Source organism: Pinus tabuliformis, chromosome 4_2 (assembly GCF_031772625.1).
Source record: "Pinus tabuliformis cultivar Carrire ecotype Pingquan chromosome 4_2, CPIR1, whole genome shotgun sequence".
Taxonomy (NCBI): Eukaryota; Viridiplantae; Streptophyta; class Pinopsida; order Pinales; family Pinaceae; genus Pinus; species Pinus tabuliformis.
Genome location: NC_142304.1, coordinates 417,514,721 through 417,529,067, shown reverse-complemented (window position 1 = coordinate 417,529,067; position 14,347 = coordinate 417,514,721). Strand labels below are relative to the sequence as shown.

At 36.9% G+C, this 14,347-nt stretch overlaps 1 protein-coding gene across 1 annotated transcript in view; it reads left to right on the top strand.

Moving 5' to 3' along the window:
• The first annotated feature begins 1,386 nt into the window (after positions 1 to 1,386).
• Positions 1,387 to 14,347, top strand: part of LOC149169725 (chaperone protein ClpB1-like) — a 30,185-nt gene continuing 17,224 nt past the window's right edge. The window contains exons 1-3 of the mRNA XM_089428788.1: positions 1,387 to 1,430; positions 1,527 to 1,626; positions 1,722 to 1,901. The gene's annotated coding sequence lies outside the window, so the exon portion shown is untranslated. The remainder of the gene's footprint in view (positions 1,431 to 1,526; positions 1,627 to 1,721; positions 1,902 to 14,347) is intronic.

The window sequence follows — 14,347 nt, the reverse complement described above, 5'->3', positions numbered from 1 at the left end:
GTGCGGTGAATCCTCGCAACAACTTCATTAACCATTTTCAATGAATTAACCACTTTCTGGCATCTGCGGGTGCTGTACATTTATTCCATTGTGTGCGGGTGCTTTACATTTATTCTATTGCACAACCTGGCACCGGTAGGTGCTGTAGCCCTGTAATTTTTTAATTTAATTCCATGGCTGAAGCTGTCGGCTATACGGCGCTGAGACAACGACAGATGTCGCACATAACACAAGTTTCTGGTTGCAAAAGTTTTACGAGATTAACAATCCCGATAGTGAATATCAACCTCTGGCTATATAAACGGAGACGGAAAGGTGAATCTGCAATCGGGATAATGCTGTATGTTAAGTGAATTACGATTGAAGTTGGAAGTTGTCAACCTTAAGGTTTCCTTTATGTTTGAATTCTAATATTTGATAGCTGGCCAGTTGATGTATGCATCTTAAAATCTCAAGACACATTACAGACCCTGGTTGTTTAGATGGATCCGGGCTAAACTCTAGGTTAGGTAGGTCGTTTTTTAAAATGGGCCTGTGCTAAGTACTGGATAGTGCCTGTAGTTTTCGATGGGTTTGTGCTAAACAATTGATTGTACAGGCCCCTGATTTTTTAGATGGGGCCCTGCTAAATCCTGAATTACAGTCCCAATTTAGTTAACATGGGTCTATCCTAAATCCAGGTTTGGTAGGTTGCTATATTTTTTACAGGTCAGTCCCCAATTTTTTTAGATGGGTTAGATATCTCCCCATTTTTTCATACGAGCCTGTGCTAAACATGGACTACATAGGTTCCTGTACCTATAATGGTTAGAGCGGCCTCTATGTTTTTAGATGGATTAGATGAGGTTCCTGTACCTATAATGGTTAGAGCGGCCTCTATGTTTTTAGATGGATTAGATGGGTCCCTATCTTTTTTAGATGGGTTTGGTTAACCTTGGATTAGTGTGCCTGACTTGATCAGATGTGATGTTCTTAGCCTAGGTCCTCGTTTTTAAATGAAAAGTTTGAACAATTATGAGTACAATTTGAAATTAGATAAAACTTGTACAAATAAATTTTAAAAGTCATATGATGGTCAGTTTAAAAATAAAAACGTCATAAAAAAAATTCCATTTCAGAGTTCCATTTCTGAAATACATGGCGCCACGCCACCCTTGTTTGTGCCAGGGACTTCTGGAGTTCAGGTAAAAACACCTCGACAGTCTCTCATAGAACAATTAACTGGTTTGTTCCTCTTTTATGTAATAAATATTTGTTATGGCTGTACAGTTAGTGGAGTCGAAAATATTGGAGACGGTATATGGAATGGGTAGAATTGAAAAGAAAAATTACTCCAAATCGATGTTCCCGTGCTGTTCGAATATACTGAGGGCCTGATGCTGTTCGAATATACTGAGGGCTGATGCCACCTGGAAAGGAAAGGAAATTTGGTGAGTGCTTAACCCGGTTATAAAAGTATTGATGTGGTTTTTTTTGCATGTATAGCGCTGCATTAATAATTTACTACTATTACTATTTTGGGGCAGGTGGATGTGGCTGAACCTAGCGTGACTAATGCTATCAATATCCTTCGTGGTTTAAAGGAAAAGTACGAAGTTCATCATGGAGAGGATGGTGGAAGAATGGGTATACTTCTAACTAGCAATTGCTGCTACTTTCTGTCTTATATGAACTAATGCTAGGCTTGGGTATAGTTAATCATCTCATAATTTTGTTTGCAGATCACATGCAGCTAGTTGGTAAAAGTGCTTCACAAGACCAGAGGGTGTATCACAGATTCCGGCAGAGGAGGCAGGATTGGAGAATGGAGTCCCATGGGAGCAGACATTCTTTGGTGTCTCGGAACAGTTGAATGGGTTTTGCAGCATGCACATGGAGTTTTGATGAATTCCAATTCAGAGGTGTGTGTACTGAATATATTCTGAACTGGTTTGAAAGTAGCATAATGATGGGCTACTGATAAAACTAGAATATCATGTACCTAATCAAAATTGTAATTTATGTGGAACTTTTGGTTATGAAGTTCCCATGTATTGAGATGTCCTATTTTTTCTTTTTGCTGTAAAGGATTTTATAACTAGATATAAATATTTATTGGTCTAGGGCATTTGTGACGCTTGTAGTCAAGATTGATAAGGCCAGTTCTGATTCTATTTTAATCACATAAAAATCTTATGCAGTCTACTTTTTTCCAGCGGGTTCAACTGGGAGATAAATGTGTGGTAGAATATAAAGTAATAGGTGTATCGAACACTGTGGAGACATAATTGTAGCAAATGTGAATGTGCCTCTTGGGACTTAAAACTCTGCGTATGTGAGTAAGTTATGGTAGTGGACTGTATGCTAAAGGACTTTATAGTGACTTGAAGAAATGCTGGTAAGCGAAGTTACTGGATTGGAAATAGACCAGTAATCATGGCGTTTTAGACTTGCATATTCGCATGTCAGTACAACCTTCTTAATGGATGTTCGTTTTTAATGCTGATTATAATCTAGGCTCTAGCTATCAGATGACCTGTCTATTGTTCAGAGAAAGGACAAACTTTGAGCACTCATAATCAGCAACAAGTCTATCCAAATATTTGTATCTCTGGTCCAATTATTTGTACCTCTAGATTGTGATTGAACATTTTATATCTCTAGGTCATTATTGAATGCTTGCTCTGATATAATCGATAGACAAATCTATGGCTGGGATTATATGCAGGCTACCGCTTTCCTATACCTGCCGCCTTCTTTACAGAGTTAGTTTCTCATTTTAGTTGCAGGCGTACATTATTCAAACAATTCAGCAAAGGAGCTAAATTAGGATTGTCCATAGCCTGGCTAAATTTGTTATACCTGAAATAGCATTTTGTCTTTTTAATTGCGACTTATCAGTGTTTGTTAAGCTTTATGTCAAGTCATAACAAATTTGAGTGGGATGGCAAAATTGTGAATCTTCAAGTAGCTCTTGATCTACTTTAAGGAGTTTATAAAACTTATTAGAGCTCCATTAAAGAAAATTGTTGAAGGTCTTTCACCCATATAGATTGGCAGATGTGAAGTGGCCCAACTAGTGGTAAAACAAGGTTATCTTTGCATTTATGATTTATTTAAGTTGGCTTCTTTCTTAGCACAATGGAAATGTAGCAAAGATTAATATCCACTGGGGTTCATGATTCCATGAATAAATAATCCCAATGTGGATGTCTTTTATTGCAAAGTATTAATTGCTTGTTTTTATAGTCAAGAAGATTTTTGATTAAAAAAATCCTTCCCAGATTTCAAGTTTCAACAATAAAAGTTAAAACATGTTGCTTTTTACTTGATCCTAACACATCATTTGGATTATAATAATTAGATGCTCCTCCCATTTGTTATCTACAGAGTATAAAAAATTCTTCGGAAAAGTTGCATGTTTTCTAGTATGTAACGATAAGTAATATATTGTTGTACTTCTCAAAATATGAATTCTAACAGGATTCGTGAGCTTGTAGCAAAAAGAAGAAATCCATAATAGAGTTTGCTGGACCTTAGGAACACTAATAAGTCAAAAACATAAAGTGTAGGCCCACAATGGAGCTCTCAACTTGCAAAATAGATTGCATAGTAGAGTTGCAAGACTGATCAACACTTACAGAACCCGTAGGCCCATCGACAAATTATGTAGGCATACATCAGAACCTGTAGGCTTGGAATGGTGCCTAGTAGTAATTATAAGGTCCTGTAAGTACTCAATAAAGTATATATTGCAACAGAGCCCACTAGCTTGCTAAAGAGTTTGTTGGACTGCTATTAGACCTTGAACGAAAGATGCCTTCCCAAGCATGTGCATTCATTCAAAATGTCTTTCTTCTGAGGCACTTTGTGCCAGTGTTTTTCTGCTCATTTAAAGGTTTAATGTGCTAAATTGTTAGAATTTAGCAAAAAAAAGGGACCAATGATTCATAGGCTGTTTCAATGATCTGCTAACAATTTATTTGTATGGTTACCCTGCAGAAACACTGCAATGATCTGTTTTGGTGTCCTGAAATTAATGTGTTCAATTCTTGTATCGGAAAAAGTTACACATTCACAACAGTGGATATTACTCCACCGAGATTGTAATAGTTGTACAAGAAAGGAAAAGCATGTCTGACAGTTCTATGATTAATGCAACCCAAATTTTCTAAACTCTAGCGTTAAACGCTGTCAACAATTTTATTCTTGAGTACATGTAAACTACCGCGGATGGGATTTAGTCTTAATCACCAAATTAAAAAGGGTGAGAGAATCTAAATTGCCAGCTAAGAGCACAGAATTTCGATAACCTAAATGTAGTTTTTGGAGAAATAGCATAAGAATTCAGATTTCCTTATAAGGAGATCATTTATCTTAAATATTATGTCCATGGTCATGTAAAATAAGACCTTGTATGCCAAAATTTATTTTGAGATTGCCATGTTTTGTAACTACATGGAATAAATCGAGGATTTACAGGCATTGGCAATATGGGGATGCCACATACAACATTGATAAGAAACTGGCAAAGAGGTTAATTTACCTTATGGGGCGCACAGCCAGCAGGGAATATGCACCCTAGGAGGACCTGCATGGGTGAGCCAGCAACACTTGCGGGAGCGGTTTGTGCTAGAGAGGGGTTGAAGAGGTTGCAGAGGAAACTCGAAGGATTGCGCGAATGGAGCAAATGGCTCTTTGGCGCGAATGCTCGTTTGAAAATCCTGCCCAGCACAGCAGGTGCCACCTCGGAGGTAGTGGGTCACCTATTCTCGGAAAACTTATGATGTGATGGGCCATCTTGCTCCGGGAGAAACGATGGATGCGGGATGGAAATGCATGGCATGTATGTATGGTGAGGCCGCTATCGGGTGCATTAAATGCCCAATAGCAGGCTGGTTAGCTCTAGCCGTCTGTCTACCTAGCCAGTCTGTCGAGTGTTGCACGAGCTTTTTCTGTAGGAGAAAGGCGAGGAGGATGGGGAGGGGCTCGCGCAGCAGGGTGGATTTTTCTGCAGGAGGAGTAGCGCCAGGCCAGGTTTCTTGCTTTTGCTTCTGTTCTGTAATCCTGTTCAAGCATGTTCGAAACGAGTTTGGTAATTAAATGACTATGCATAGCTATGTACATTATATCTTAGAAAAACAGTAAATATTAAAGTATCTCATGTCCCTGTAAAATGTTTCCATTTAAAAACGCAATCTGAAGGTTTTGGTTTGGAAATCTTTGAGCACTGCTTCCATGTAATCGCCATCGACCGTAATCACTCTGAAAACAAATTTTGAATCGCAGAGCACTCGCCATGTCGGTGGATATGAATATAAAATAAAATCTAAAATATAGATTAAAGTGGAAGTGAGAAAGAACTAGAAGTTGGGGCAAATTTATGACCGTTTGAGATGGAGCTGCTATATAAGAGTTGCAGGCAAATTATATCTTATTATTTTGAGCTCATCTTCTTATGTAGTCTGCATTGCTTTGAATTGGCTTCTGCTTGTTATTTTTTGGCTTTCATTATGCATTTTCTTTGTCGATTTTTCTTTTACCAGCTCGTGTTTGTTGAATTTTCTTTTATTTTTTTCCCTTTTCTAGATTGGTTGATTTTATTTTGTTTGGTTCGATACGGAGCAGAAGAGATGAAACGCATGATTTCAGATTTTTGTGAAGGGTAATTACCTGAGCAGGTATGCTTCTTGTTTAATTCCAAACCAGTATATTATATAGGTGTACAGAATTTAGAATGCCCTCTGGTAGATAATGGTTTGGAATCTTAAGATGACTCAGAGGGTTGTTTGATGATTTTTTTTTCCTATTGCAGGGTTTTAAGTACTCAGACACAACTCATTGGGATTTCAACAAGAAAGTATATCGAGGGAAACTCACTTACGCTTTAAATTCATTTAAAGGTTCACTCGCTTACCTAGGTTTTGACCTGTTAAGGATATTTTTATTTTAAAGATTGAAATAAGATCTCATTGAACTGCCTTTCGGGAAGAGCCGTCCCTGAATACAAAACGAGGGAAGAAAATTACATTCGGACGTCTTGTTTTCAGCAGGTATAGTGCATTTGATGGGTTACTTGCTTATCTAGGTTTTGACCGGTTAAGTGTATTTTTATTTTAAAGTTGAAATGAGATGTGATTGATTGGATTGCCTTCTAAGGAAGAAAATTACATTCCTACGTCTGGTTTTCAGCAGGTACAGTTCCTTAGTAATTGTATATATGTTAATGCTGCATTGAGATATTGGGGCTGTGAAATTCAAGCTAGAGCTCACGTATATGGTACATTCTACCCAGCTTCCCCTTCCTATAGAATCTAGATCAATCAATATATCAAATGATGATATGCTTTTCCTATAGTGACTGCAAGTGTCTCCTTTCTGTCAATGGATTCTACAATAAACTAGGACATTACTTTGAAATATTTGAATGCAGATGCAAAAAATCTGCTTACAATGAACAATGACAATGAATTTGTGTTTAGGTTTGATCATTCTATTCCTCCTCTATTGCAATATTAGCCAATAGGTCTGCTACCATATTTCCTTATTTCTTTACATACTTGAAGCTGACCTCCTTAAAAATTTCTAACTGCGTCCCTTGGCCAAGTGAGTTGTACTTTTGAATGCAATGCAAGATTTTTGTTTTGGTTTAAATTTTTAAAACAAATTGTAACATTTCGCTAGAACATGATCACATGCAAACCTAGATGCATCCTCTAAATTCACGAAGTACTAGGGCCTTTGTGAAGGTACTTTGGACCACTAGCAGATGAGTTTCCTTGACTGTGTGATGGAATTTTATCTTTTACAAGCTATTCCTGTCTGGAAAACACTTGCAATTCACAATAATTAGGAATTCTATACAAAAGATCATCGGGAAGGTTGGAATCACATTCTCCACACTGCATTATTCATTGTCTGAATAGGCTTAGGAATACAAAATACCATTGCATTGCTCTTGCACTACTTAAGGTCCTCTTTCCATTTCTCATCCGATTTCCTTCAAGAATGTTGTACAGACAGTGTGACTCATCCACTGGTGGAGACTTCATTAAAGTAGGCACTCGAAATCCGTGTTTTTGATAACTAGATATGGATAGATAAAGAAGAAAGTAGGCCATCTAGCATGAGAACTACACTGCAATAGCAATTGTCCTGCGGGCAACAATGCATGAAAATTTATAAGCCCCTATTGATGGCCCGATTAAAAAAGCAAATAAATTTGGAACATAGATGTAGATGGAACAGAGTCAACATGTCAATCGTAATAAAGATAGAAGCCCCCTTATATATCATAACTGCGTGCAAGGGGAGAGAAAAATCCCAATGTCCAATGCACTGAAACACAGACTTAGAGGCTTTGGCCATTTGCAGTAAGGCCCATTCTGTGGCATGGTACAAGGCTTGCAGGAAAGTCTGTTGTCTTTATTTCTATTAAGGGAATCAATAAGTGAGTGGATTCATACCCGCTAGGCATGGGTTTGAGTCCATTGGGTTGCCACTATAAACCCTAGGTCCCATGGAGAGGCCCAGCCACACAGAACAGTTAAGTCTGTGAATTCGAATTGAGGCGGGAGCATTAACCCCCTGAGCTTTGTCCTCTCAGTCTAGCCCCTAGGGCCCAAAAGTCTGCTCTTGTTGAGTCACAAGCAGCTTTGAGATAATAATGACTTGTATGCTTCGAGATCTCCTTTTCTCTGGCAGAAGCTCGTCTTCTTTTTTATGCCAATGTTTGCATGCTTAGATGGTTGATTAAAGCTGGCTCCAATTTGAATATACATGAATTGAAAATCCTAATTAATGACTAGAGTCATGGACGAAGATTTTTTGAAGACAAAGCATTATTGAGGAAAGCATTATCTCGGAAAGCATTATTGAAGTTTCTCTTGATTATAGCCATACTCAAGTCATTGTTTGTCTAATTTGGTGAATATCTAGTATTTGGGTAAATCTCTGGTAAATGGGCTTCCTCTTCATTTGTGGACTTCTTGGTTCTATATTAGACCATGTGAAAGGAGGTAGAACACCATGTAATTCTTACTTCCCAATGTTAATAATGGACATACAAGTCCCATCATCAAACATTTATCGCAGATTCAGAAAGAGCATGGTGATATGTTGCTAATATAGATTAAAGTGGAAGTGAGAAAGAACTAGAAGTTGGGGCAAATTTATGACCGTTTGAGATGGAGCTGCTATATAAGAGTTGCAGGCAAATTATATCTTATTATTTTGAGCTCATCTTCTTCTGTGTTCTGCATTGCTTTGAATTGGCTTCTGCTTGTTATTTTTTGGCTTTCATTGTGCATTTTCTTTGTCGATTTTTCTTTTACCACCTCGTGTTTGTTGAATTTTCTTTTATTTTTTTCCCTTTTCTGGATTGGTTGATTTTATTTTGTTTGGTTCGATGCGGAGCAGAAGAGATGAAACGCATGATTTCAGATTTCTGTGAAGGGTAATTACCTGAGCAGGTATGCTTCTTGTTTAATTCCAAACCAGTATATTATATAGGTGTACAGAATTTAGAATGCCCTCTGGTAGATAATGGTTTGGAATCTTAAGATGACTCAGAGGGTTGTTTGATGATTTTTTTTTTCCTATTGCAGGGTTTTAAGTACTCAGACACAACTCATTGGGATTTCAACAAGAAAGTAATTCGAGGGAAACTCACTGACGCTTTAAATTCATTTAAAGGTTCACTCGCTTACCTAGGTTTTGACCTGTTAAGGATATTTTTATTTTAAAGATTGAAATAAGATCTGATTGAACTGCCTTCCGGGAAGAGCCGTCCCTGAATACAAAACGAGGGAAGAAAATTACATTCGGACGTCTTGTTTTCAGCAGGTACGGTGCATTTGATGGGTTACTCACTTATCTAGGTTTTGACCGGTTAAGTGTATTTTTATTTTAAAGTTGAAATGAGATGTGATTGATTGGATTGCCTTCTAAGGAAGAAAATTACATTCCTACGTTTGGTTTTCAGCAGGTACAGTTCCTTAGTAATTGTATATATGTTAATGCTGTATTGAGATATTGGGGCTGTGAAATTCAAGCTAGAGCTCACGTATATGGTACATTCTACCCAGCTTCCCCTTCCTATAGAATCTAGATAAATCAATATATCAAATGATGATACGCTTTTCCTATAGTGACTGCAAGTGTCTCTTTTCTGTCAATGGATTCTACAATAAACTAGGACATTACCTTGAAATATTTGAATGTAGATGCAAAAACTCTGCTTACAATGAACAATGACAGTGAATTTGTGTTTAGGTCTGATCCTTCTATTCCTCCTCTATTGCAATATTAGCCAATAGGTCTGCTACCATATTTCCTTATCTCTTTACATACTGGACGCTGACCTCCTTAAACTTTCTAACTACTTCCCTTGGCCAAGTGAGTTGTACTTTTGAATGCAATGCAAGATTTTTGTTTTGGTTTAAATTTTTAAAACAAATTGTAACATTTCGCTAGAACATGGTCACATGCAAACCCAGATGCATCCTCTAAATTCACGAAGTACCAGGGCCTTTGTGAAGGTACTTTGGACCACTACTAGATGAGTTTCCTTGACTGCGATGGAATTTTATCTTTTACAAGCTATTCCTGTCTGGAAAACACTTGCAATTCACAATAATTAGGAATTCTATACAAAAGATCATGGGAAGGTTGGAATCACATTCTCCACACTGCATTATTCATTGTCTGAATAGGCTTAGGAATACAAAATACCATTGCATTGCTCTTGCACTACTTAAGGTCCTCTTTCCATTTCTCATCCGATTTCCTTCAAGAATGTTGTACAGACAGTGTGACTCATCCACTGGTGGAGACTTCATTAAAGTAGGCACTCGAAATCCGTGTTTTTGATAACTAGATATGGATAGATAAAGAATAAAGTAGGCCATCTAGCATGAGAACTATACTGCAATTGCAATTGCCCTGCTGGCAACAATGCATGAAAATTTATAAGCCCCTATTGATGGCCTGATTAAAAAGCAAATAAATCTGGAACATAGATGTAGATGGAACAGAGTCAACATGTTAATCGCAATAAAGATAGAAGCCCCCTTATATATCATAACTGCGTGCAAGGGGAGAGAAAAATCCCAATGTCCAATGCGCTGAAAGACAAAAGGATCTAAACTATGTTCCTGTTTGTTATAACAAGTTAGCTTGCCAATTGCAGTGATGGAAACAACCACATTGCTAACTGCCAATTGCAGTGATGGAAATAGGTACATTGCTAACTCTTGGTTTGCTCAACCTGCTCCAAAAGATCATCCATGGTGCTCCATGCCAAACCATGCTATGACTCCCCATATATCTGGGACTACAATAGATGGCTAGGTGTCATATTTCATCCAATTTCACCCCTTTGTTTCTAGCAATTTCTTTGATTGACAAACGTACCTCATAAATAATTCAAAAAGTCAATTATATTGCATCATGGTCCATTGCACAAAGCTTTAATGCTGTCATTAATTCATCTTTTTTGTCATCTTTGGAAGCAGAAAATAGGAATCATAAAAAGTACACAGATATTCTTGAGATTTTTCTGACTAATTGTTTATAAAATCTCTACTTCACATAATGTATGCAGCTGGAACGCAAGATATTCTAGACAGATACTTCAAGGGAGAAGATTTTCCTTCGCAGAATTATATTGTGAAGGAAAGAAAGCTGGCCAGTCAATACCTATAAACAATTCATGTTGGATGCTAAAGCAGATGATTCATCTTGTTGAAGGCTGCTTTATTTGGAATAACAAACAAGAGCAAGAGAAGAGCTCGCTTCTCTCAAATAAAACAATGCATCAAATATTGGACTCTCAAATACATTCCTGAGACCAATGATGGTTCAAAGCATTATGTAGGAATGAATGATAAAAGATTAGCATGGAGCTCATTCCATCTTATTGATTTTATAGGTTAGTAGTTTTGAAATAAACAAAATCTAAGATAGAGTGAAGTCAGTGCTTTAGTCCTTTGTGGCTATTGATGCATGAAGTTGGCTCACAAATATTTCCCTTCACAGAATTATATTGTGAAGGAAGGAAAGTTGTCTAGTCAATACCTATAAACAATTCATGTTGGATGCTAAAGCAGATGATTCATCCTGTTGAACGCTGCTTCATATGGAATAACAAGCAAGAGCCAGAGCAGAGCTCGCTTTGATATAGTCTCTTCAATACGACATTATTTTTAATATAAATGGTTTGCCAGGCTTTTATCCTAATAAGTACCACGTCACTGTTATCCTAATAAGTATTTTTTTGACTCATATAATCTTATTTTTAATATAAATGGTTTGCTTGTCTTTTAATGGCAGAGTGTTTGAGAGCCCATCCATTTGCGGAAATCTCAATGGGAGAAAATTTAAATTATATGGGGGGGCATCCATGACAGAAATCATTACTTGTCCTTTAATGACAGGGAGTATACAAGCTCATCCATTACATAAAGTTTATGGGGGAGCTGGATGTTTCAGTTAGATCTGAATATAAGTTCTTTTACATATGGTGTGAAAAATTGATTTACTTCTATTTTTGTTTTCTGTGTTTCAACTTTTTCACACACTATCCTTTTGTCTTCCAATTCTGATTTACAACCTATTACATCCAAGTACAAGTATTCACAATAATTAGGAATTCTATACAAAAGATCATTCGGAAGGTTGGAATCACATTCTCCACACTGCGTTATTCATTGTCTGAATAGGCTTAGGAATACAAAATACCATTGCATTGCTCTTGCACTACTTAAGGTCCTCTTTCCATTTCTCATCCGATTTCCTTCAAGAATGTTGTACAAACAGTGTGACTCATACACTCGTGGAGACTTCATTAAAGTAGGCACTCGAAATCCGTGTTTTTGATAACTAGATATGGATAGATAAAGAAGAAAGTAGGCCATATAGCATGAGAACTATACTGCAATAGCAATTGTCCTGCTGGCAACAATGCATGAAAATTTATAAGCTCCTATTGACGGCCTGATTAAAAAGCAAATAAATCTGGAACATAAATGCAGATGGAACATAGTCAACATGTTAATCGCAATAAAGATAAGAGCCCCCTTATATATCATAACTGCGTGCAAGGGGAGAGAAAAATCCCAATGTCCAATGCGCTGAAACACAGACTTAGAGGCTTTGGCCATTTGCAGTAAGGCCCATTTTGTGGCATGGTACGAGGCTTGTAGGAAAGTCTGTTGTTTTTATTTCTAGTAAGGGAATCAATAATTGAGTGGATTCATACTCGCTAGGCATGGGTTTGAGTCCATTAGGCTGCCACTATAAACCCTAGGTCCCATGGAGAGGCCCAGCCACACAGAATAGTTAAGTCTGTGAATTCAAAATGAGGCGGGAGCATTAACCCCCAGAGCTTTGTCCTCTCAGTCTAACCCTTGGGGCCCAGAAGTCTGCTATTGTAAACAATGATATGCTTGTTATAATCTAAACAAGTATTTTTTTTACAAAATATTTTGTCAATCACCAGATCTCTTTGATTTTTAATGTGGTATATGATGCATTTTCAACAGCGAAAAAAATGGTGTAGCCAATTCGAGAAAGTAGATAACCCTTCATTACTGTCTTACTGTGCACAAGTTCTACTGTTTTAACTAAATGATTACGTCGTTATACCTGTTGGTGTAAAATGTTGTATCATATCACTTGATAAGATGTTCGAGGTAGCCAGTTGGAGGAAATGGATGGCTCTTGAAGGCTTTTTTACTGTGGACCAATGCTGTTGTTTTAAATTGAAACATTACATCGTTTACTTATTGGTGCAAGGCTGCATCAGATTTATCTGTTTGGTTTTAGCGAGCATCATATTGGATCTCACAAAAAATTATATATGCGTTAAACAAATTAGGTACATCTAACCAAATGTATAAGAAAATGGAAATGAAATCCATGGTAGACTTTCCTCCAAAAGTTCTCTGTTTTGGTGCTGTTAAATCCAAAGTGCTTATTGATGGTCAAGAAAGGCATATTTAAGCAAAGAATAGGACAGTTTTATAGAATCTTCCAAAAACTCTATGCTTTGAACCAACTCTATCAAATACAGATATGCTACCTGAACACTTAGAAACAAACATCAAAAGTTGTCTTCTATAATATATGCATAGTGCCTAGTCCTCTCAAAGTTGTATCATATTTCAAGGAACCTATTTGGGAAACCCTGTCCTTGATCAAAATCATTAGATCTACCTGATTAACATGTGAAATACAAAGCTTTTTCAGGTTTGGAAATGCATGTACTATTCTTTTTAGCTCATTATCTAACTCATAAACCATTTCAGAATCCGTTCGAATGCAATCAATAATGTCTATGACAGATTTGGACATCTCAATATGATGAAGTTGTATCATGTTCTTTTGACAATAAAAATCGGATGAAATAGTATTTGAGAATTGAGATCGCTATACAAAGAATTTTGCATGCTACTTGTTTCTTTTGCTAAAGGATCTCCACATCTTACAAAACTTCTTTTCACATTCAAGTAAAATGACAAATCACTGGATACAAACATGGAGTTGAACAATAAAGAGACTTTTTTAGTTCTTGACTGAATTGCATTTTGCAGATTATCCTGTGTTTTCATGTCAATGTTGTCAGGTACCCCACCCAGAGCAGTTTCAAACTTGAACCTTGGAATATCTGATATACCAACACTTTCGGAGAGCTCTGGACCATGCTTTTCAGGTTGATTATCCTGGTGCTTATCAAAATACTCCATTATATTCAAAATAGTTGAAGTCACTTTCAAAGAAGGATCTGTAAAATTAATCAATTTGCAGTTGTCTTCATCTTGTATATTTTTCCGAAGAGAAAAACAACTATGATTGTTGCAGTCCCCTCCCTGTGAGTGATGGAAATCCAAATAAATCCATTTGCTTGCAGATGTAGAATGCTCCTTTTGTTGATGGAGAACCATTTTTGTAACAGATAAGGCTAAAAGTTATTTTTTAGCATCATAAAACACGGGAGTTGGTAATGACTTGTAGGTGTTGTCAGTTAAGGTTAGCTTAGGTACAACTACTAGTTCATCAAAATATCCATGTGATATTAATTTGGACTCATCTGATTTTTCCATAGTAACATCTATTGTTTCCATCAATTCTTAGAAGATTTCAAATGTTCCTAAACGTACATAGCATGCATTATCTTATCTTGTGAAGATAAGAAAAAAAGCTCGTGTACATGATTGGCAGACCAAAACTGGAAAATAGAAAACAAAATAAACATATGACCATATTACCATATTCTCGAGTTGAATTTCAATAACAGAAATGTATAATTTGGCACCCAACACAGCGTATGCTATTAAGAAGAGTACTTGCATAATTGAACCAGGATTGG